Here is a 25528-nt window from a genome sequence, read left to right as displayed (position 1 = left end):
CCTGAATCTCACGGACCCTCCTTGCGGAAGTAATGGCTACCAAAAAAGCCGTCTTCCACGTAAGGTGCTGCAAAGAGACTTTGGGGGTCATTCTGACCCTGGCGGTCAACAGCCAGGGCCAACGACCACGGAAGCACCGCCAACAGGCTGGCGGTGCTTCCTGGCCAATTCTGACCGCGGCGGTAAAGCTGCGGACAGAAAAGGGAAACCGGCGGTTTCCCGCCGGTTTTCCCCTGGCCAAAGGAGGATTCCGACCCCCTTCCCGCCAGCCTGTTTGCCAGGAAGAGGCTGGCAGGAACGGGTGTCGTGGGGCCCCTGGGGGCCCCTGCACTGCCCATGCCACTGGCATGGGCAGTGCAGGGGGCCCCTAACAGGGCCCCATTAAGATTTTCAGTGTCTGCTTGGCAGACACTGAAAATCGCGACGGGTGCAACTGCACCCGTCGCACCCCAGCAAATCCGCCAGCTCCATTCAGAGCCGGCTTCATCTTTGCTGGGGCTTTCCCGCTGGGCCGGCGGGCGATCTTTTGAAGATCGCCCGCCGGCCCAGCGGGAAAGTTAGAATGGTCCCCGCGGTCATTTGACCACGGGGCGGTGTTTGGGCGGTTTCCGCCGGAATGACCCCCATTGTGTATAGGTTCGAAAGGAGGGCCCATAAGTTTTGATAGCACTATGTTCAGCCCCCATGGAGGGGAGGGTTTCCGAATGGGTGGAAAAACTTTTTTCAAACCTTCTAAGAAATCCTTGACTACTGGTCTTGTAAAAAAGGATTCCTGAGAAGGTGATTTACGATAGGCTGTAATGGCAGATAAATGTACCTTAATAGATGATACCTGTAGACCCGATTTTGCCAAATGGAGTAAGTAAGACAGTATGACCTCCTCCTGAGCCAGTATAGGATTCTGACCTTGCTGACGACACCATATGTAGAACCTCTTCCACTTGAACGCGTAAGAACGCCGCGTGGAAGGTCGTCTGGACTCCTTCAAGATGTTCATGCACTCCTGCGAGAGCCCTCAGTGTCCATACTGCAGGAATTCAGGAGCCATGCCGTCAAGCTCAGAGAAGGTAGGTTGGGGTGAAGTATCCTGCCCCCCAGCCTACAAAGGAGATCCGGTCTGCATGGCAGACCTCCTGTGAGGTTGTTCCGATAGGTTGAGGAGATCTGTGTACCAGAATTGACGAGGCCATTGCGGAGCTATGAGAATCATTCCGGTGTTGGATCTGTAAAGTTTGTTGATCACCGCAGATATGAGGGGGATCGGTGCAAAAGCGTAGAGAAATATCCCTGACCAGTCGATCAATAGGGCATTCCCTCGAGATCCCGGACGGTAGAACCTGGACGCGAAGTCTGGGCATTTCCTGTTTACCTCGTCTGCGAAGAGATCCAATTGAGGCCGACCCCATTGAGCGAAGATGTCTTCGACGACTTCGTCGTGCAGGACCCAATCGTGGGCGTCCCCGAGGTGTCTGCTCAGGAAGTCTGCCTCCACATTTTGTTGACCTGGTAGGTGAACCGCTGTAAGCTACATCCCTCTTGCTAGGAGCCAATGCCAGATTGTCTGAGACTCCCGAGATAGGGGCAGGGATCTCGTTCCCCCTTGTCTGTTCAAATAATACATTGTGGTCGTATTGTCCGTTTGTACTATGAAAGATTTCCCCTGAATCGATGGAGCAAAAGACTTCAGAGCCAGATGGACTGCTCTGAGCTCCAGCAGGTTGATGTGGTACTCTCTTTCGTTGTCGGACCACAGGCCCTGAGCCTGAAGGGAACCTAGATGAGCTCCCCATCCCTGAAGAGACGCATCAGTTACCAGCGTATCGGATGGGATTACCTGGTGAAACGGAGCTCCTACTGACAGGTGAGGTCTGTGCATCCACCAATGCAACGACTGACGTGCTATTATCGGAAGTCGCACTCTGTCCTCCCAGCGGCCTGTGCTCTGGTTCCAGTTGTTTTCCAGCGCTTCTTGGAGAGGCCTCATATGTAGCCTGGCTTTCGGGACAATGAAAATGCACAAGGCCATGGAGCCCAGTAGAGATGTCACCTGACGGACCGTAGGTGCGTCGGACTTCAGCAGGTCTTGACACTTTCTCTTTATTGATAATAGTCGTTCCTCCGAAAGAGACACTCTTTCGAGCTCTGTATCCAGTATTGCTACCAGGTATTGGAGATTTTGCGTTGGATTCAAGGTGGACTTTTGGTAGTTGACTTGTAGACCTAGAGACCTGAAAACACTGAGCACAATGTCCCGATGGCTTCTCGCCTATTCCGGAGAGGAGGCCTTCAGTAGCCAGTCATCTAGGTATGGGTAAATTAAGATATTTGGCTTCCTTAGATGTGCTGCTACCACTGCTACGCATTTTGAGAAAACGCGAGGGGCAGATTTCAGGCCGAATGGTAGCTCCTTGAACTGATAGTGCTGTGAGGCTATCCGGAAGCGTAGGAATTTCCGATGCTTGGGAATGATCGGGATGTGAAAATACGCATCCTGCAGGTCGATGGAGCACATCCAGTCTCCCCGATGTAGCTGCGGGAAAATCTGGTGAAGAGCCAGTATCCTGAACTTTTGCTTTTTTATGTACTTGTTCAGTAGTCGTAAGTCCAGAATCGGTCTGAAAACTCCCTCTCGACCTTTTTTCGCTACCAGAAAATAACGGGAGTAGACCCCCCTTCCCTCTGTGCACGACTGGAAACTTTTCTATTGCTGTTTTCCGTAAACGGGCGTGAGCCTCTTTGCGCAATAGGCTCATGTGAGACGGATTGCATTTGGTTGGTGGCAAGTGAGGAGGAGGTTGTCGGAAAAGAAGAGAGTACCCATTCTCGACAATGTTGAGCACCCATTCGTCTTTTGTTATACCACGCCACTCGTGAATGAACTCTGTGATACTTCCTCCCACCAGAGTGGTGCACAGTGTTAAGGGAAGCGAGTCCTCATTGTTTTGCTGTAGTTTTGGGTGTGGACTGCTGTGGTCTACTTGACCTTTGGTCCCTCGTGGCCTTATGAGATTGAAAAAGTGGGCGTCCTTGCCTCTGCTGTGGCCTCTGGGACCAATGAGGGGTTTGAATCCTCTGCTGAAAATGGCACCTGTCGTAAGGCCTATACCTTCGCCTGAAGTCCTTTTTTCTCCCCAGGCCTACTGCTCTCATGGTATCCACTTCCGTCTTCATGCGCACCATCTCCTCGTCTGTATGGGTACCAAACAGTGAGTTCCCGTTGAACGGAAGATTTAGGATACACTGTTGCGCTTCCTGCTTCAATCCTGTCAGTCTCAACCAGGAAGACCTTCTTGCACAAACCCCATGTGCGTACCCATGTGCAGCTAAGTCTGCCCCATCTGCTGCTGAGCTGATGACCGGATTGGAGACCAGACATCCCTCTTGAAGGATCTCATGGAAATCCTGCCTGTCCTCCCTAGGCAATATGTCTGCAAACCTGTTCAGAGAGCCCCAGAGTGAACCGTCATATCTGCCTAGGAGTGCAGAAGCGCTGGAGACCTTCATCATGGAAGCCGCCGTGCCACAAATTTTCCTCCCCAGAGAGTCTAGATGTCTGCTCTCCTTGTCAGGTGGAACCGTGGAGGATGATGCTACTGAGTGCGTTTTTCGGGCTGCGGCCAATATGACTGAGTCCGGCGGCGGGTCCGTCCTGAGAAACAAAGGATCTTGTTCAGGCGCTTTATATTTCTTCAAGATCCTAGCAGGAGCTGATCTTAGGGTGGCTGGTGCTAAAAAGGTGTTCATGGTTGGCTGTAACAGACCAGGCACTAGCGGCAGCAGCTTTTTTGAAACCGCCCTATGTTGCAGGGTTTCAAAGATGACGGATGAGGAGGTTGAAGGTTCTGGAATCTCAATGTTTAGTTTTTGTGCTCCCCTGAGAAGCACCTCGTTAAAGGTTGTGATGTCGTCCACCGGAGAAACTCTAGCTGGTGGAGAATCCGTTAAGGTGGGGGAGTATTGTCTGACAGAGGACCCCGACGATGACCAAGAGGGAGACCTTCTGTGATGGCGTGATCTTGACCTAGATCGTCTCTGGGAGCGTGACCTGCTCCGAGATGTTGTAGCAGAGCGCCCAGGCCTCACGGTCGACTAGTGAGAAGCAGAACGAGCCCGTCCTGCACGCGCTGTTGGCGATGGTGTTCTCGGGAGAGAGGCCGAAGGAGAGTACATCCTCGAATTCTGCGAGTCTGGGGAGGCAGTTGGTCTATTAAGGCTCTCCAAACACCTCAGTGACAAGTTGATGGGCGAGACATGCCCAGACGATGCAGCTCTCGACCGAGATGAACCACTTATGGAGACCACCGGAGATGTTGGAGTGGTCTTATCCGCCGGCGGAAGCCGATGCTCTGCTCCCTGTAAGACAGGTAAAACCTGTGTCGACGTCGACAGCTGCAACGACGTCGAAGGGAGTGTCGCAGGTTGCCCTGGCCTCGACGTCGAGTGCCTCGACGTTGACAGGTGATCCCTTGACCGCGACCTGCTTGCCGTTGTGTGCCTCGCCGTCGAGTGGTGGACCGCCGACGGCGGATGTCCTCGTTCTCGCCGCTGAGGCGATTTCGATGTCGCCTTCCTTGACGTCGAGGGGTGCGAGGCCTTCGGCGGCAAATGGGCACGCCGGTGATGGCTCGATGCCGATCGCTGGGTTACCGTCGACAGAGATCTGCCCCTGCGGTGGCCATGTTCTCTTGACGCCGTATCCTTCGACGTCGGTCGGGTCGCCGTCGACCTATGACGGTGTGATGGTGGCCGCGATGACGTCGACGGGGAACAAACAGGTATCTTCCTACCTGCTGACATCGATCTAGCCTGTCTCTCCTGAGAATGGCTTGTTGGCTGCCTGGAAAGCGAAGAGGATGATGTTTTCTGCCTCTCATGAAGACCATGAAGCCTGATCTTCTCCCTGTCCTTCAGAGTTCTTTTTGACATGTTCTTGCAGTGTTTGCAAGTGTAAGGGCAGTGACTCTGAGGCAAGCACACAACGCAGAGGGTATGTGGCACTTCACAAAAAGGGAAGGCATTTTTAAGTCAGGAAAAAACTTCCAGACTCAGACAAAGATGTTAGATGTCGAGTAAAGGTCGAAAAAAAGCTATTCTGAAGTATTTTTCTGAGAAAAACTCAGAAAAACTGAGAGCTCAATGCTCCAGGATCCTCTCAGAAGAAGCCGGAAAAAAGAACTGACCTAACTGTGAACCAACTGTCACCTCTCCTTCATCCCTGAGGCATGGTGGGATACTGGAGGTGCTCAGGGTCTTAAAGGCACGGTGCCAGAATGTTTATGGTTCTCCTGTGTTAACCTGCATGCAGCCTATTGGCTAAGAATACTCCACTGTTTTCAATGTACGTAGTTTTTCTTCTTTTTCTCTGATGTTACTACTGCTTATTTCCCTAGGCCCAGTTATGGGGCTTCAGTAAATATTATTTTCTCTCATTGTAATTTTGAAAAGGACTATTTAAAAAAAAAAAAAACTCCATAGAAATAAAGCATTTTAGCCTGTTTATGATTATAGTCTGCATTGCTGTTTTACACATGTATATATGAGTTTAGTATGAAAATTTGTCTGATAAAAATGCTATATATATATTTTTCGTGCATATTTCATACTTTATATGTGTGTATTTTATATATGCTCCGGGGTGCCCGCACAAGGGCGGGAATATTCAATGTTTATGACTTTGATGAGGATCCCCTGGAAGAGAAGCATAATGTCTTAAGCAATATGAATAAAGGGAAAACTCCAGTGATGACCCATCTAGTGAAATATATCTAGCAGTGTCTGCATACTGATAGACTCGTTGGTAGAGGTAGGTCAAGAGGCTTGTGAATATTTGGCTTATTCAATGCGTGAGGCAATGGTGGTTGTAATACCTAAGCAGGATAGAGACCCTTACAATATAAAGACATACAGGCCTCTGTCTATTCTGAATACTGATGTTAAATTGTTGAGTGAAATTTTGGCAAATAGACTGGCTATTACTAAATCTTAACAAGTACACCCAGATTATTCAGGGCTTGTACCTGGCAGACACACCATGAACAACCTTTGACAATTAACACATATATTGACTGCTTCAGAGACTGCAGACAGGCCTTGCACATTGGTCATCTTGGACTTGGAACGTGCATTTGACGCAACAGGGTAGGATTACATTTGGCAAGTACTTTATAGGATGGGGATAGGCATGAACTTTGTCAGGTGGGTTAGGTGATTATATGCACACATTACTTTTAAAGTGTGTATGACAGGCCTGGTATCCAGGGAATGGATGTTGCAGCGAGGGATTAAACAACGGTGTGTCCGGTCACCACTGCTATTTGCCTTAGCGATGGAGCCACAGGCAAAGCACTTGAGACAATAAATGAGCCATTGGGGTATAACCATTGGCAAGAACGACCAACTGGTGTCTGTGTGCCGGCGACAATATCCTATACATTGAAAACCCATAGAGAATTATGCCTCTTTAAATGAAGTTACTGCACAGCTTTGGGGAGGTGTTGGGACTCCATATTAAATTGGGGGGTAAATCTCAATTATTCCCAATAGGCTCTCTACATGGTGTAGAATTTGGACATCTAGAGACACTGGGGATACAAAGGGAGCGAGCCAGTTTTAGGTATCTGGGAATATGTGTATCTACGATTCCAAATGAGCAGTAACAGGACAACATGGGAAGAGTAATGGTGGGTCTGTGAAATTCTGGGAAGTTTTGGAATACCTTCCCGTTGACTATAATTGGGCAGATAGCCCAGATGACAATTATTTTTTGCTTAAGTGAATATATATATATATGGAAAATGTCACTTACCCAGTGTACATCTGTTCGTGGCATGAGACGCTGCAGATTCACATGCTGTGCATTATCCTGCCATCTAGTGTTGGGCTCGGAGTGTTACAAGTTGTTTTTCTTCGAGGAAGTCTTTTCGAGTCACGAGATTGAGGGACTCCTCCCTTTCGGCTCCATTGCACATGGGCGTCGACTCCATCTTAGATTGTTTTCCCCGCAGAGGGTGAGGTAGGAGTTCTGTATATAGTAAAAGTGCCCATGCAATGGAGTGAGTATGTATGTACATAATGTGTATAAAAATAGTATATATTTACAAATTTACAAATGTACAAGTTTCATCAACTTATAACGGCTACAGGCTGCCGGGGAGGCGGGAGGGCACATGTGAATCTGCAGTGTCTCATGCCACGAACAGATGTACACTGGGTAAGTGACATTTTCCGTTCGATGGCATGTGTAGCTGCAGATACACATGCTGTGCATAGACTAGTAAGCAGTTATATCCCCAAAAGGGATGGCTTAGCCTGTAGGAGTTGAAGTTGTCTGAAATAATGTTCGTAATACAGCCTGTCCTACTGTGGCTTGTTGTGTTGTTAACACATCTACACAGTAATGTTTTGTGAATGTATGAGGCGTAGACCATGTGGCTGCCTTACAGATTTCTGTAATAGGTATATTTCCTAGAAAGGCCATTGTGGCGCCTTTCTTCCTACTGGAGTGCGCCTTTGGCATAATAGGTAGATCTCTTTTTGCTTTAATATAGCAGGTGTGAATACATTCCACTATCCATCTGGCAATGCCTTGTTTGGATATTGGATTTCCTTCATGACGTTTTTGGAAGGCTACAAACAATTCTTTTGTCTTGCGAAAATTGTTTTGTTCTATCAATGTAATACATTAGTGCTCTTTTGATGTCTAACGTATGTAAGGCTCTTTCGGCTACTGAGTCTGGTTGTGGAAAAAAGACTGGGAGTTCCACTGTTTGGTTTAGGTGGAACGGTGATATAACTTTTGGTAAGAATTTTGGATTTGTACAGAGAACCACTTTTTGTTTATGTATTTGTATAAAAAGTTCCTGTATAGTAAATGCTTGTATTTCACTTACCCTTCTAAGAGATGTGACAGCTATTAGGAAAGCCACTTTCCAGGTTAAGCATTGTATCTCACAAGAGTGCATGGGTTCAAATGGTGAACCCATGAGTCGTGTTAATACAATATTGAGGTTCCACAAGGGAACCGGTGGTATTCTCGGGGGTATGATTCTCTTTAAACCCTCCATAAATGCTTTGATGACTGGGATTCTAAATAGTGATGTTGAATGTGTAATTTGCAGGTAGGCAAATATCGCTGTGAGATGTATTTTAATAGAAGAAAATGCTAGTTTAGATTTTTGTAAGTGTAATAAATAACTTACAATGTATTTGGCGGAAGCATGTAGTGGTTGAATTTGATTATTATGGCAGTAATAAACAAATCTTTTCCATTTGTTTGCGTAATACTGTCTTGTAGTAGGTTTTCTAGCTTGTTTAATGAACTCCATACATTCTTGTGTAAGGTTTAAATGTCCAAATTCTAAGACTTCAGGAGCCAGATTGCTAGATTGAGCGATGCTGGGTTCGGGTCTCTGATCTGTTGTTTGTGTTGAGTTAACAGATCTGGTCTGTTTGGTAGTTTGATATGATGTACTACCGACAGGTCTAGTAGTGTTGTATACCATGGTTGACGTGCCCAGGTTGGTGCTATTAGTATTAGTTTGAGTTTTTTTTGACTCAATTTGTTTATTAGATAAGGAAGGAGAGGGCGAGGGGGAAAAGCATAAGCAAATATCCCTGACCAACTCATCCATAACGCATTGCCCTTGGAATGAGGGTGTGGATACCTGGACGCAAAGTTTTGTCATTTTGCATTCTCTTTTGTTGCGAATAGGTCTATTTGTGGTGTTCCCCAGCGTCGAAAGTACGTTTGTAGTATCTGGGGATGACTTTCCCATTCGTGTGTTTGTTGGTGATCTCGACTGAGATTGTCGGCTAACTGGTTTTGAATCCCTGGGATGTACTGTGCTATTAGGCAAATGTGATTGTGAATTGCCCAATGCCAAATCTTTTGTGCTAAGAGACACAGTTGTGATGAGTGTGTCCCTCCCTGTTTGTTTAGGTAATACATTGTTGTCATGTTGTCTGTTTTGACAAGAATGTGTTTGTGGGCTATTAGTGGTTGAAATGCTTTCAATGCTAGAAACACTGCTAACAGTTCTAAATGAATGATATGCAGTTGCTTTTGTTGAACGTCCCATTGTCCCTGTATACTGTGCTGGTTGAGGTGTGCTCCCCACCCTATCATGGAAGCATCTGTTGTGATTATGTATTGAGGCACTGGGTCTTGGAATGGCTGCCCTTGGTTTAAGTTTATAGGATTCCACCATTGAAGCGAGAGGTGTGTTTGGCGGTCTATCAAGACTAGATCCTGAAGTTGACCCTGTGCTTGTGTCCATTGTGTTGCTAGGCACTGTTGTAAGGGCCGCATGTGTAGTCTTGCGTTTGGGACAATGGCTATGCATGAAGACATCATGCCTAGGAGTTTCATTATAAACCTCACTTGATAGTGTTGGTCTGGGTAGATGTTTAATATCACATTTTTGAAAGCTTGTACCCTTTGTGGACTTGGAGTGGCAATTCCCTTTAGTGTGTTGATTGTTGCTCCTAAGTATTGTTGTATTTGACACAGTTGTAGATTGCTAGTTTATAGAAAACCCTAGTTTGTGAAGGATTTCTATGATGTATTTTGTGTGTAGAATACACTTTTGCTGAGTGCTGGTTTTTATTAACCAATCGTCTAAGTAAGGGAATACGTGCATGTGCTGCCTCCTGATGTGAGCGGCCACTACTGCAAGGCATTTTGTGACTACCCTTGGGGCTGTTGTTATGCCGAATGGTAACACTTTTAATTGGTAATGCACGCCTTGGATTACAAACCTCAAGTATTTCCTGTGGGAAGGATGTATGGGTATGTGGAAATATGCATCTTTGAGATCTAATGTCGACATGTAGTCCTATTGTTTGAGCAAGGGAATCACGTCTTGAAGTGTCACCATGTGAAAGTGATCTGATTTGATGTAGAGATTCAGTGTTCTGAGGTCTAATATGGGTCTCAGTGTTTTGTCCTTTTTTGGAATTAGGAAATACAGGGAGTAAACACATGTTCCTTTTTGCTGGTTGGGTACTAGTTCTATTGCTTCTTTTTGTAACAATGCTTGGACTTCTAGTTGTAACAGATCTAAGTTTTGTTTGGACATGTTGTGTGCTCTTGGAGGCACATCTGGTGGCAAATGTAGGAATTCTATGCAATAACCATGTTGGATAATGGCTAGGACCCATGCGTCCGTAGTTATGTGTTTCCAGTTGTGGTAATAATTTGTAAGTCTCCCCCCACTGGTGTTGTGTGGTGAGGGTTTGTGACATTGAAGTCACTGTTTGGTTTGTGGGGTTTTCGGGCTATGGAATTTCCCTCTTGTTTTAGGGAACTGTCCACCCCTATATTGTCCTCGAAAACCTCCTCTCTGATATTGGCCCTGATATGTGGGTCTGACTTGTGAGGTGGAAGGCTCTGTGGTTTGGGCCCGAAACCCCCCCTCCAAAGTGCGGCTTCCTAAAAGTGCCTCTGCTCTGTGGGGAGTAGAGCGCGCCCATGGCTTTGGCCGTGTCCGTGTCTTTCTTCAGTTTGTCTATCGCAGCATCCACCTCCGGCCCAAACAATTGTTGTTCGTTGAAAGGCATATTCAGCACTGCCTGCTGGATTTCTGGCTTAAATCCGCAGGTTCGTAACCATGCGTGTCTACGGATGGTTACTGCCGTGTTCACTGTCCTGTGTGTCTGCTGAGTCCATAGCCGACCCTATTTGGTTGTTGGAGATAGTTTGGCCCTCTTCGACAACCTGTTGGGTACGTTTATGGAACTCTTTGGGAAGGTGTTGAATGAGATGTTGCATTTCATCCCAATGTGCCCTGTCGTATCTTGCCAGTAGAGCTTGAGAATTGGCAATTCGCCATTGATTGGCTGCTTATGCTGCCACCCTTTTGCCTGCTGCATCGAATTTCCGACTTTCCTTGTCGGGCGGTGGTGCGTCTCCAGAAGTTTGTGAGTTTGCCCTTTTCTGGGCTGCTCCTACTACCACCGAATCAGGAGTTAACTGTTGTGTGATGTATACAGGGTCAGTAGGGGGAGGTTTATATTTCTTCTCCACCCTAGGTGTGATGGCTCTGCCTTTGACTGGGTCCTGAAACACCTGTTTGGCGTGTTTTAACATGCCTGGGAGCATTGGCAAACTTTGGTATTGGCTGTGCGTAGATGACAGGGTGTTGCACAAGAAGTCATCTTCTATGGGCTCTGCATGTAATGCTACATTATGAAATGTAGCTGCCCTGGAAACCACCTGCATGTAAGCAGTACTGTCCTCAGGTGGTGATGGCCTTGCCGGGTAGCAATCAGGACTATTGTCTGAGACCGGTGCATCATACAAATCCCACGCATCCGGGTCATCTTGGCTCATCCCTGTGTGCATTGGTGACTGCATCATTGGGGGTGTTGCTACTGGGGACAGATGTGGCGAGTGCGCTGGCGACTGTTGTGGCGAAAACTGTGGTGGTGTTTTTTCTTTAGCCACTTTTACTTTTGGCTGCATTTCCGCCTCTTGGAATGCAAGCTTCTGTTTCATCTTTATTGGAGGAAGAGTTCTGATTTTCCCTGTGTCTTTTTGTATATGGAGCCTCCTCTGGGTATGGTCTGGCTCTCCCATGCCCAGTTCTTGTTCAAATCTGTGGCCTTGTAATTGTGTGGAAAGGCCTTGTTCCTCTGTATAGGAGCTGTGTTTCGGCTCCGAGGCTGCATGTTTCGGCACCAAAATCTTTTCGGCAGTCTTTATTGGCTCCGAGAAAACCTTTTTGGCTTTCAGGGTGTCGAACTCTCGGTGCCGAGTCTGGTCGGAGCCGGTATCTTGTCCGGAGTCAGATGTTTCGGCTGTTGCAAGGCCTTTTTCGGTGCCGATGTTTGGTCACTGTGTTTTCAGGTTGAGCCATGGCCTGTTGGCGGTGGCGTCCCCTTGGCCTTCATTATTTTGGTGTGAGTTTTCCCCGGGGCTGGTTTACTCACAGTTTGTTGCGTCTTTGGCTGCTCACTCTCGGACTCGTCCGAGTCTCGAATGGAGAACCTCTCCTCTTCTTCGACGTCGATGTGCCCGGCCGGTGTTGACAACATCTGGAGCCTTCTAGCTCTTCGATCCCGCAGTGTTTTCTTGGATCGAAATGCCCGGCAAGCCACGCAAGTATCCTCTTTGTGTTCGGGAGACAAACACAGATTACAGACCAAGTGTTGATCTGTATAAGGATACTTTCCGTGGTAGTTGGGGCAGAAGAGGAAGGGGGTCTGGTCCATGAGGTTTGAAGATGGACGCGGTCGGGCCGACCAGGCCCCGCCGAGGATTGGAAGCCCCGAAGGGCCGCCGGAGCGCTTCTTTCTTCGGTGTCGATGTGCTAGCACTAACCCGGTACCGAGCGCAAACAATACCGTCGAATTTTCCGATAGTCAACTAACTTTTCCGAACCGAAATACGGAGCGAAGAGGAACACGTCCGAACTCGATGGCCGAAAGAAAACAATCTAAGATGGAGTCGACGCCCATGCGCAATGGAGCCGAAAGGGAGGAGTCCCTCGATCTTGTGATTCGAAAAGACTTCTTCGAAGAAAAACAACTTGTAACACTCCGAGCCCAACACTAGATGGCAGGATAATGCACAGCATGTGTATCTGCAGCTACACATGCCATCGAACATATATATATATATATATATATATACACAGATATAGATAACTATACACACACACACCCACACATTGGTAAATACAATGTGACCAATTCTTTTAAGTGTGTTTAAAGAATTGGATACACTCATTGGCACAATGAGAGAATTAGCGTCAAAATGGAAATACTGAAATTGCCCCGCAAAAGAGTTGGGCCTACTTAATATGTGTTTGTAATATGTGACATGCTGTACGTTGATTTTGTAGAATTTCCACAAATGCCCATTTCAAGCTAACACATTTGTATTATGTGCACATAACACCACAGAAGCTGGCAAAAATGGATAAGTTACTTACCCGTAAATCCTAGTTCTCCTCCAGGGTTATCCTTAAAGTCATAAACACTGAATATTCCCGCCCTGGTGCGGGGACCCCGGAGCATATGTAAAAACACACATGTATAAGTATGAACTATATATGAAAAATGTACATTTTTGGTAGATAGTTTCCATACAAGAATCATGTATACATGTGCATAATAGAAAATGCAGTCTATGTTGATAAACAGGCTAAAAATGCTTTATTTCTATGGAGTATTTTTTTTTTTTTAAACATTAACACTCTCCTTCAGAAATAAAAAACTTTCTGAAGCCCAATTGGAAGACACAGACAATAGAAGCAACACCTCTGAAAAACTACATTGAAAATAACAGAGCATTATTAGCCAATAGGCTGCATGCTAGTTAATACAGCAGAACCAAAAAAAATTGGCACCATGCCTTTAAGACCCTGAGCACCTCCAGTATCCCACCATGCCTCAGGGGTGAAAGTGAGGTGACAGTTGGTTCACAGTTAGGTCAGTATTTTTTTTACAGTGACACAACTCTGTAGATTAGATTGATGATCTCTACTGCACTTCTAGAAGACTTGCGTCCGGGGAGGCGGGTGGGTTGTTTATGACTTTGATGAGGATACCTAGGATTTACAGGTAAGTAACTTATCCTTCTCTTCCAGGGGATCCTCATCAATAGTCATAAACACTGAATAGATTAGCAAGACCATCCCTTACCTCTGCGGACTGTCTAATAGAAGTGCAGGAAAAAACATATACTATGCAAATAGATTTCTCAGAGACGCTTCACCAACTTGTGCGCTTGCTTTGGCATCCGGGTCTAAACAGTAATGCCAAGTAAACGTATGTACAGATCTCCATGTAGCGGCCCTACAGATCTCAGAGATCTGAACATTGTTAAGGAGGGCAGCAGTAGCTGCTTTTCCTCTTGTTGAATGAGCCTTAGGCCTAGCCGATAACTTTGTTAGCCAATTGATATGCAGTTACAATACATGAGACTATCCATCTGGAAATAGTTCGTTTTGAGGCAGCATCACCTGTCCTCATGTGTCCATAGTTTACAAACAGGTGGTCAGATCGTCTAAGCAATTTGGTCTTATCCAGGTAAAATTTTAGCACTCTTAAGATCCAGGTAGTGCAAAGCTTTCTCCGCCGGAGTATCCGGATTGGGGAAAAAATTGGGGAGCGATATAGTCTGACTAATGTGAAAATCCAACACCACCTTCGGTAAGAATGATGGATGAGTTCTCAGGACAACTCTATTATCATGGAAAACCGTGTACGGTTCTCTGGAGGACAAAGCCTGGATCTCACTGACCCTCCCAGCCGAAGTAATGGCTACGAGAAAAGCTGTCTTCCATGTAAGGTGTTGCAAGGAAGCTTTGTGGATAGGTTCGAAAGGAGGGGCCATGAGTTTAGACAACACTATGTTCAATTCCCATGGAGGTGAGGGTCTTCGAGTGGGTGGAAAAACTTTCTTTAAGCCTTCTAAGAAATCCTTAACTACTGGCATGGTAAAGAAGGATTTCTGAGAGGGAGACTTACGATAAGCTGTAATGGCAGATAAATGTACCTTAATAGAGGAAAACTGCAGACCTGATTTCGCCAGATGGAGCAGGTAAGACAATATGACCTCCTCCTGATCCAGAATAGGATTATGACCCTGCTGTCGACACCACATGTAGAATCTCTTCCACTTGAATGCGTAGGAGCGTCGCGTGGAAAGCCTTCTGGACTCCTTTAAAATGTTCATTCATTCCTGCGAGAGCCCTAGATGCCCATACTGCAGGAATTCAGGAGCCATGCCGTGAAGCTCAGAGAGGGAAGGTTGGGGTGAAGAATCTTGTCTCCTATCCTGCAAAGGAGATCTGGTCTGCACAGCAGCTTCTAGTGCGGTTGTTCTGACAGGTTGAGGAGATCCGTGTACCAGAACTGATGAGGCCATTGCGGGGCTATGAGAATCATTCTGGTGTTGGATCTGTAGAGTTTGTTGATCACCGCTGGTATCAGAGGGATCAGTGGAAAAGCGTAGAGAAATATCCCTGACCAGTCTATCAACAGGGCATTCCCTCGAGTCCCTGGACGGTAGAACCTGGGCGCAAAGTCTGGGCATTTTTTGTTTACTTCGTCTGCAAACACATGTAACTGAGGCTGGCCCCACTGAAGGAAGATGTCTTCGACGACTTCGTCATGAAGAACCCAGTCGTGGGCATCCGCTAGGGTCCTGCTTAGGAAATCTGCCTCTAGGTTTTGTTGCCCTGGGAGGTGGATCGCTGTAAGAGGCATTCCTCTCGCTATCAGCCAGTGCCAAATGGTTTGATATTCCCGAGACAGGGAACAGGATCTCATACCCCGTTATTTGTTTAGATAGTACATTGTCGTTGTATTGTCCGTCTGTACCAGCAGAGACTTTCCCTGAATCGATGATCGAACCGCTCTGAGCTCCAGCAGGTTGATGTGGCAAGTCTTCTCCTTGCTGGACCACAAGCCTTGAGCCTGTAGGTAACCAAGGTGAGCCCCCCAGCCCTGTAGCGATGCATTCTTTACCAGAGTGTCGGAAGGAATTGGTTGGTGAAACGGAACCACTACTGACAGGTGATGTCTGCGCGTCCACCATTGCAATGATTGCCGAACTCCGATAGGAAGAAGTATCCTGTCCTCCCATTGGCCTGTGTGCTGATTCCACTGCTCTTCTAGATTCTCTTGAAGAGGTCTCATTTGCAGTCTGGCATTCAGGACAATGAAAATGCAAGAGGCCATGGAGCCCAACAGAGATGTCACCTGACGTACCTTAGGTGGGGGAACCAAGAAGATTGCGACACTTCCTCATTATTGATGATAGTCGTTCCTCTGAAGGATACACTTTTTCTAGCTTTGTATTCAGTATCGCCCCCAGGTAGTGGAGGGTTTGAGTTGGGATGAGAGTGGGCTTTTGGAAGTTGACTTGCAGACCTAGAGAGCAGAAAGTACTGAGGACCAGGCTTAGATGTTTTTTCGCCTGTTCCGGGGCGGAGGCTTTCAGTAGCCAATCGTCCAGGTATGGATAAATTAAGATCTCCTGCTGCCTTAAATGTGCCGCTACCGTTGCTACACACTTGGCGAATGTGCGAGGGGCAGATTTGAGGCCGAAAGGTAGCACCCTGAACTGATAGTGTTGAGAGGCTATCACAATCCAAACAAACTTTTGATGTTTGGGTACAAGTGGAATGTGAAAGTACGCATCCTGCAGATCTATGGAGCACATCCAGTCTCCTCGATGTAGCTGAGGGAAAATCTGATGAAGAGTCAGCGTTCTGAATTTTTGCTTCCGGATGAACTTGTTGAGCAGTCTCAAGTCTAGAATAGGTCTGAAGACTCCTTCTCGACCCTTTTTTGCTACTAGAAGGTATCGGGAATATACTCCCTTTCCCCTTTCAGCGTCTGGCACCTTTTCTATTGCTCTTTTTTCTAACAGGATGCAAACTTCTTTGCGTAGTAAGTCTATGTGAGCAGACTTTGATCCGTTTGGTGGTAAGTGAGGTGGAGGGTGTTGGAAAAGAAGAGAGTATCAATCCTCTACAATGCTCAGCACCCATTTGTCTCTTGTTATGCCATGCCACTCGTGAGCAAACTCTGTGATACTTCCCCCAACCGGAGTGGTGGAAAGAATTAAGGGAAGTGAACCTTAATTGCTTGCCGGGGGGTTTGGGGGTAGAATGCTGAGGTCTGCTTGATCCTCGATCTCTTGCGGCCTTGCGAGACTAAAAGAGAGGACGCCCTTGTTTCTGCTGAGGTCTCTGGGACCAATGAGGGGTTTGAACCCTCTGTTGGACCAGGCGCCTGTCGTAAGGTCTATACCTCCTTCTAAAATCTTTCCGTCGTTCTAGACCGACTGCCCTCATCGTGTCGACTTCTGCTTTCATACGTGCCATCTCGTCATCAGTGTGGGCACCAAATAACGAGTTCCCTTTAAAAGGAAGGTTCATGATACGATATGGCGCCTCTTGCTTCAACCCTGTGAGCCTCAGCAGGAAGACCTTCTTGCGCAAACCCCATGCACGTATCCATGGGCTGCAGCCGCGCTGATGATTTGATTGGCCACCAAACTCCCCTCTTGAAGGATCTCCTGGAAATCCTGCCTGTCCTCCCTAGGCAATGTTTCCGCAAATCTGTTTAGAGAATCCCAGAGGGATCGATCATATCTGCTCAGGCGTGCTGAAGCACTGGAGACCTTCATCACCGACGCCGACGTGCCACACATCTTTCTACCCAGAGAGTCCAGATGTTTGCTCTCCTTATCTGGTGGTACAGTTGACGATGACGCCACCGAATGCGTCTTGCGGGCTGCGGCTAAAATGACTGAGTCTGGTGGTGAATCAGCCCTGAGAAATAAAGGATCCTGATCTGGGGCCTTGTACTTCTTCAGGATCCTAGCAGGAGCTGAACGCAGGCTTGCTGGTGTCAGAAAAGTCTCCATGGTTGGCTGGAGGAGACCAGGCACCAGTGGTAACAACTTTCTGGAAGCTGTTCTGTGCTGCAAGTTTTCGAAGATCACTGATGCGGAAGTTGATGGTTCTGTACCATCAATGTTAAGCTTCTGCGCTCCTCTGAACAGCACCTCATTGAAGGTTGTTATATCATCCACTGGGGAAAGCCGTGGAGAGTCTGTCAGAGTCGGGTAGTAACCTCTTATGGAAGACCTCAACGATGTGGACCACGAAAAGGGCCTTCGCTGATGGCGTGACCTTGACCTAGACCTTCTTAAGGAGCATGACCTGCTCCGAGATCTTGTGGGAGTGCGTTGAGGCCTAGGGTTAGAGTGGCGAGACGTAGAGCGAGCCGCTCTGTATGCACCGTTGGCGAAAGTGTCCTTGGTAGTGACGCTGATGGTGAGTACATGCGTGAGTACTGAGAGTCTGGAGAAGCCGGAGTCTTGTTAAGGCTCTCCAACATCCTAGGAAATAGATTTATGGGCGAGATGTGCCCTGGCGATGAGGCCCTTGACCGTCCGGACGATCCACTCCTTATAGAGACCACTGGACTTGGTGGAGTGAGATTCTTGTCGGCCGGTGGTTGTGCCGCTAACTGCGGCTGATGCTCCCCCTCCTTGAGAGTCAGGTGGCAGTTGCCCCAATGTCGACCGGTGGTGTACCGACGTCGAGGGGAGGCCTGTGAACCGCCGGATGTGCCATAGGCTGCTCAGGTCTCGACGTTGAGCGCCTCGGAGGCGACAGACGGTCCTTCCCATGTGTACGACTTGACGTTGTATGCTCCGCCGTCGAGTGATGGGCTGCTGACGGCGAAAGTCTCTGCTCCGCACGATGCGGCGACCTCAACCTTGACGTCGTCTTACTTGCTGTCGAGGGTTGAAACGCCTTCGACGGCGTATGAGCACTCCTGTGCTGACTCGATATCGATCAATGGGTTGCCGTCGACGGAGATCTATCCCGATGAGGGAGATGAGCCTTCGACGCCGTATCCTTCGACGTCGTTCGAGTCGCCGTCTACGGCGATAAAGTCCGGTGATGCGACGGCAGCACGATGATGTAGAGAGGGAACAAGCAGGTATTTTCTTACCAGCTGACGTCGATCTAGCCTGTCGCTCATTAGAGTGGCTTATAGAAGGTCTGGGAAGAGAAGAGGATGATGTTTTCTACCTCTCATGAAGCCCATGAAGTCGAATCTTTTCTCTGTCCTTCAGAGTCCTCTTAGACATGTTTTTACAATGTCTGCAGGTATCAGGGCAGTGGCTCTGAGGCAAAGACACAATGCAGACAGAGTGTGGATCCGACTGGGCCTTCTTCTTCCCACAGGAAGGGCACTTCACAAAAAGAGAAGGCATTTTCCAGACTGGAAAAAGTCCCTTCACTCAGGAAATAAGTGAACACGTCGAGTGAAGGTGGAAAAAACAAGGTTTTAAAATATTTTTCTGTGAAAAAAACTCAGAAAAATTAGCTCAGTGCTCCAGGATCATCTCAGAAGAAGCCGGAAAAAAAATACTGACCTAACTGTGAACCAACTGTCACCTCACCTTCACCCCTGAGGCATGGTGGGATACTGGAGGTGCTGAGGGTCGTAAAGGCACAGTGCCAATTTATTTTGGTTCTGCTGTATTAACTTGCATGCAGCCCATTGGCTAATAATGCTCTGTTATTTTCAATGTAGTTTTTTTCTTCTGTTTTAGAAGTGTTGCTTCTATTGTCTGTGTCTTCCAATTGGGCTTCAGAAAGTTTTTTATGTCTAAAGGAGAGTGTTAATGTTTAAAAAAAAAAAAAAACTCCAAAGAAATAAAGCATTTTTAGACTGTTTATCAACATAGACTGCATTTTCTATTATGCACATGTATACATGATTCTTGTATGGAAACTATCTACCAAAAATGTAAATTTTTCATATATAGTTCATACTTATACATGTGTGTTTTTACATATGCTCCGGGGTCCCCGCACCAGGGTGGGAATATTCAATGTTTATGACTATTGCTGAGGATCCCCTGGAAGAGAAATACCCATTTTCACCCATTTCAATCTAATACATTTTTATTATGTGCACAGAACACCAGAGAAGCTGGAAAAAATATACCTGGGCACTGATGCCTGCTGTGGCAAATGTGGAGAGTTGACAGCAGATTTTAACCACATGGTTTGGCCCTGCCCTACCATCTCACAGGAGTTCTGGGATAGGGTTGTGACAGTGCTTAGGTCAGTGACAGGTGCATTAATAGACACAACAAAAGTAAATAAAATGAAAATAAATTTCCTATTGTGGGATGGTACTTGATAAAAATAGAACTGCAATTAATTGGAAAAAAACACAGACCACCCACCTTTGTCACCTCACCTGGAAAAAAAGATGTACTGGGATGGGCTATTGTGGAAGAAAATTATATGAGGACACATGTACAGACATAAAAATAGAAGACTACATGGGATTTGTTTTTTTGATAGTGGACAGGAAGAACAAGTTACTTACCTTCGGTAATGCTTTTTCTGGTGGCTACAATATCTACCTGTGGATTCCTCACCTTATGAATTCTCCCATGCGCCAGCATCTGACGGAAAATCTTCTTCCCAGCTCTCCACGTCAACGAGGACATCACAACTGCACTTCTCCACGCGACTCCGTCTGACGTCACTGTGCTAATAAGAGGTCCTCGCTTGGGTGCTGACGTCAGTTTCACCCATTTTTTACGTGCCTTTGAGGCGAACAGGTGAAAACCAACCTCACAATAGCTCCAATAAATACATATATACATAAAACCACCATGATGCAATATAATCAAAACCATCATTTATATATACAGAAAAAACATAAATATATAAACCTATAACCACATATCTTAGTGTAACCAGACAGGCAACGAACAGGGAGGCAGGTGGGACTCCGAGGAATCCACAGGTAACTATTGTATCCACTAGAAAAAGCATTACCGAAGGTAAGTAACTTGTTCTTCTGATGGATACAACTACCTGCGGATTCCTCACCTTATGAATAGAGTCCCAAAGCGGTACCGCACTCGGAGGTAGGTGCCTGACTGGCTACACCAAGAAGTCCTGCAATACAGATCGTGCAAAATGGCCGTCCCTCCTAACCTCCGAGTCCAAGCAGTAAAGCTTTGCGAAGGTGTAGAGGGATGCACAAGTTGCTGCCTCGCAAATATCCACCACTGGAACCCCTCTTGCCAGGGCTGAAGTAGTGGACTTAGCCCTGGTGGAATGGGCTTTGCCAACGAGTAGCAAAGCTTGATACAAGGAATGACCCACCTGGAGATTGTTCTTTTATGGACTGCTCTGCCCTTCCTCTGTCCAATATACCCCACGAACAGATGGTCCTCCAGGCGAAAGTCTTTCGTCCTTTCGATATAAAAACTAAGAGCCCTTTTAGGGTACACATGGTGAAGCCTCTCTTCCTCCTTCGAGGGGTGAGGAGGAGGGTAGAAAGATGGAAGGGTAATGGTCTGCCCTATATGAAAAGGAGTGACAACCTTTGGTAGGAAGGCCGCCCTGGTTTTCAACACCACTTTATCCAGGAAGAACAAGGTAAAAGGGGTTTAACAGAAAGAGCTTGAAGCTCACCAACCCGCCTAGCCGAGGTTATAGCAATAAGAAAAACTGTTTTAAGCACCAGAAACCTTAGCGGGCAAGAGTGCATGGGTTCGAAAGGTGACCCCATTAAAAAGGTTAAAACAAGATTTAGGTCCCACTGAGGCATTTGAAAAGGAGTGGGAGGAAACCTATTAACTAAACCTTTCAAGAACCTAATCACAATAGGCGATTTAAACAAGGAGGGCTGATCCGGGATGCAAAGAAAGGCTGACAGAGCAGCCAAAGAACCATTAGTCACTGCACAACCCTTCTTTGCTAAATCTAAAGCAAATAATAAAATATCAGAGAGGTGGGCCCTCAAAGGATCAATTTGCTTTTCTCCACACCAAGCCACAAATTTAGTCCACCTGCCGGCATAAACTGTCTTACTGAAGTGTCGTCTGGCTGATAAAATAACATCCACAACATCTGGTGGGAGAGAAAAAGAACTCAGGTTGCCCCGTTCAATCTGCAGGCTCTGGAGGTGGGGGATGTAGAACCTGCCCCTGCGACTACGAGAGGAGGTCTGCCCTGAAAGGGAGACGGAGCGGAGGGCACAGCGAGAGTTGGAGAAGGTCCGTGTACCACACCCTTCTTGGCCAATGCGGGGCTATTAAAATGACCTGAGCCCGATCTTGGCGAATCTTCCTCAGAACCAGAGGGATCAAGGGTATGGGGGGAAATGCGTAAAGCAACTGGTTGCACCAAGAGATCTGAAACGCATCCCAAAAGCTCCTTGCACCGGATACTGGAAGCTGCAGAATGACGGACAGGGTGTGTTCTCCCGAGTGGCAAACAGATCTATCCCTGGAGAACTCCACATCTGAAAGATGTGCAGGACCTGATCCGGATGGAGACGCCACTCGTAATCGGCCTAAAAATGTAGACTGAGAGTGTCCGCACGTACATTGAGCACCCCGGCCAGATGATTTGCTGTCGATCAAATCCGATGGTCCTGAGCCAGGACCAGAGAATCAGAGCTTCTCTGCAGTGAAGATACGACCCTACTCCTCCCTGTTTGTTTATATACCACATTGCAGTAGCGTTGTCTGTCAGGACCTGAACTGACTGACCGCGAAGGGACGTGAGGAAGGCCTTGAGAGCCAACCGTATTGCCTGCAATTCTAACAGACTAATATGAAAAGTCTGTTCCACTGGAGACCAACGACTTTTGATCTCCAGGTCCCCCAGATGAGCTCCCCACCTTAGAGTGGAAGCATCTGTCATGACCTTGGCCACCGGAGGCGGCAGAGAAAACGGCCTTCCTTGAGAAAGGTTGCTGTCCACAGCCCACCATCGTAGATCCGCTGCAGGGTCTCTGGAGATCGCTATTGACTCCTCGAGATCCCCTCTGTGTTGAAACCACTGCCTGCAGAGGCACCACTGGAGAGCCCTCATGTGCCAATGTGCATGAGTGACCAACAGAATGCAAGAAGCAAACAGACCGAGCAGGCGTAAGACCTTGAGAACTAGAACAACCGCTCAATTTTGAAACATTGGAATCAACGCCTGAATGTCCTGAACCCGCTGAGGCGGAGGATAGGCCCGATTCAATGTAGTATCCAGTACTGCCCCTATGAACAGGAGGCGTTGAGAGGGCTCCAGGTGAGACTTGGGTACATTTATCGTAAAACCCAGACTAAACAACAACCGAGCGGTCATCTGCAAGTGACGCAACACAAGCTCAGGAGACTTGGCTTTGATCAACCAATCGTCCAGGTAAGGGAATACCGATATCCCCTTCCTTCTGAGACTTGCTGCTACCACTGCCATCACCTTTGTGAAGACTCGAGGTGCTCAAGTAAGACCAAATGGAAGGCCCGCAAACTGGTAGTGTTGCGACCCCACCACAAACCGGAGATACTTCCTGTGCGACTTGAGTATAGGGATATGAAAGTAAGCATCCTGCAAGTCGACAGACACCATCTAGTCTTCCTTGTTCAACGCCAGAAGCACCTGTGCTAGAGTCAGCATTTTGAATTTCTCCTGTTTGAGGAACCAATTCAAAATACTCAGGTCCAGGATAGGCCTCAATCGACCATCCTTCTTGGGAATCAGGAAATACCTTGATTAGCATCCCTGACCGTTTTCCTGCTCTGGAACCAACTCCAGTGCACCCTTTAACAAAAGGATCTGAACCTCCTGCTGAAACAACAGGAGATGGTCTTCCATGCAAAACGAATGACGGATGGTGGGGGGAAACTCCTGAAAAGAAAGGGGATTACTATTCCCCACAATATTCAGCACCAAAGAGTCCAATGTTATTAGCTCCCACTTGTGGAGAAAATAAATTAACCTTCCCCTTACAGAAGTTTGATGCAAGATGGAGAGAAAACTAGGGCTGCTTTCCTTGATGCGTTTCCCCAGAGGAAGAAGAGGAGACGAGATGCTGTTGAGAGGCTGCTCGTGTTATAACCCTCCCCCGCCCTATATAAGACCCTTATAAGACCAGTCTAGCTGCTGCGTGCTAGACTGTGCCCTCCCACGAAAAGAGGACCCACTGCCAAACCCCCTGAACCTCCGAAAAGATCTAAAGGGTGTGGACGCTGAAGCCTGGAGTCCCAAAGACTTTGCAGTAGCCCTGTTGTCTTTAAAACGCTCCAAAGCTGAGTCGGCCTTGGATCCAAACAACTTCTCGCCATCAAACGGAAGGTCCAATAACGTTGTCGCGGAAAAGCCAGAAGACCTAAGCCACGCATGCCTCCTGGTCGCCACCGAAGTGCCCATTGCCCTGGCAACTGAATCTACTGTATCCCGAATGGATAACCTGCTTTGGTCGCCACTTGAGTGTCCAACAGGAGTTCATCAAACTTCCCCTGTACATCCTGAGGTAAGCTTGGCACCACAGCTTTTGCGGTGTCCATCAGGGCATCAATATAACTCCCCATCGCATAGGTAGCATTGACAAACTTCAAGCACATACTTCACGAGGAGAAGCCCTTCTTTGCTGTTTGCTCCATTCGCTTAGATTCTCTATCTGATGGAGTAGCAGGGAATGAACCAGGTGCAGACAGGGCAGAACAAGAGGCTTGCACTACCAAGCTCTCAGGTGTTGGATGCTGAGACAAAAAAGGATCCCTGGAGCAACTCTGTACCTTCTAGCCACAGTCCTGGAAAACGATGGAGTCTCTCTCTCCTTCAAGGCCTTCGGGTTCATCCACTGACAGGACACAGACCCCTCCACGTCATGGTCCGAGCTTAGGCACCACAAGCAGTCCTCATGAGGATCTGTGACCGAAATTCGAGACATTGTATCAACAACAACACCTTAGAAACAGTAACTGTTCGAGAGCCAGAAAAAAACCCGCCAGTATCAAAGGCGCGGAAAAAAGGGAACTGACGTCAGCACGCCGGCAAGGACTTCTTATTGCCACGATGACGTCAGACGGAGTCATGTGCGGAGCTGTGCAGTTGTGACGTCCTCGTTGACGTGAAGCGCTAGGAAGAAAATTTCCATTGAATGCTGGCACATTGGGAGAATTCATAAGGTGAGGAATCTACAGGTAGTTGTATCCATCAGAAATATATGTATATACAAATGTAAAGTTAACATGAACTTAGAAAGTTTAAATATAGAGAGAACCATTTGAGAAGTCTACAGTAAGGATAATGAAGATACACAATGCCATTTACTCTCTCAAATAGAATCCTAAAGACATTGGGGGGCATTATGACCCCAGCAGTGAGTGTTAATGTGGCAGTAGTACTGCCAACAGGCTGGCGGTACATGCCGCCACATTATGAAAATGGCGGGTTGGCTACAGCCAACCCGCCACTTCTCCACTCATACAGCCATGGTGGTATCAGCTGCCGGGACGGAGAGATCAATATCCAGCCTGGCGGCCGGCACACTACTGCCGGCAGCATTATGAGCCTGCCTACCACGTTAGCAACGCCACAAAAACCATGAAGGTCAGAAATGCGTTGTATCTTTTCAATTTGGTGCAACGCTGCCCTTTCGAATCGGCGTTGGGAAGTGCTGCAGCAGTCTTGCGGTGCTGCCCCTCGCCAATTCCTAGTAAGTATGCCCCTGTGTAATGGGAAGAACCTGATCAGTGCAATGCCAGGAAAATTGCTCTGTTGCACCAGTGTGTGCAAGGAAGGGCTGTTGTCTGTGTGTCCACATGTAACTTCCAGGGTTCATGAGGCATGTCAAGTATCCCAAACCAAGTAAACTGTGAAATCCATCCCACTGATTGCCCTCCCCGGGTCATGTGTTCCATGCAAAATTACTTGAATCATCCAACACACTCTAGCCACCTATGTGTGGTGCGCTCTGTGGCACACAGACAGACAGTCAGGCCTCCATGGGTTCATGTGGTGCATGAAGGTGGCCCCTCATAGGTTACGATAGGCTGTAGCATAGGAATCAGTTAGTTTAGTCTTAGTAATTTTAACATTTTATTAGTGATTTTTTGTTAGTTGAGGACATGGGTGGGTAGGTTACTAAGCAGATGGGGGGAGCTGATGTTTAGGAGATGTTTATAAAACAATTACAAAATATATATATATTTGTTTAGGTTGACATATTTAGGTAG

Source organism: Pleurodeles waltl, chromosome 1_1, assembly GCF_031143425.1.
Source record: "Pleurodeles waltl isolate 20211129_DDA chromosome 1_1, aPleWal1.hap1.20221129, whole genome shotgun sequence".
Taxonomy (NCBI): domain Eukaryota; kingdom Metazoa; phylum Chordata; class Amphibia; order Caudata; family Salamandridae; genus Pleurodeles; species Pleurodeles waltl.
Note: the sequence above shows the minus strand (reverse complement) of the source record.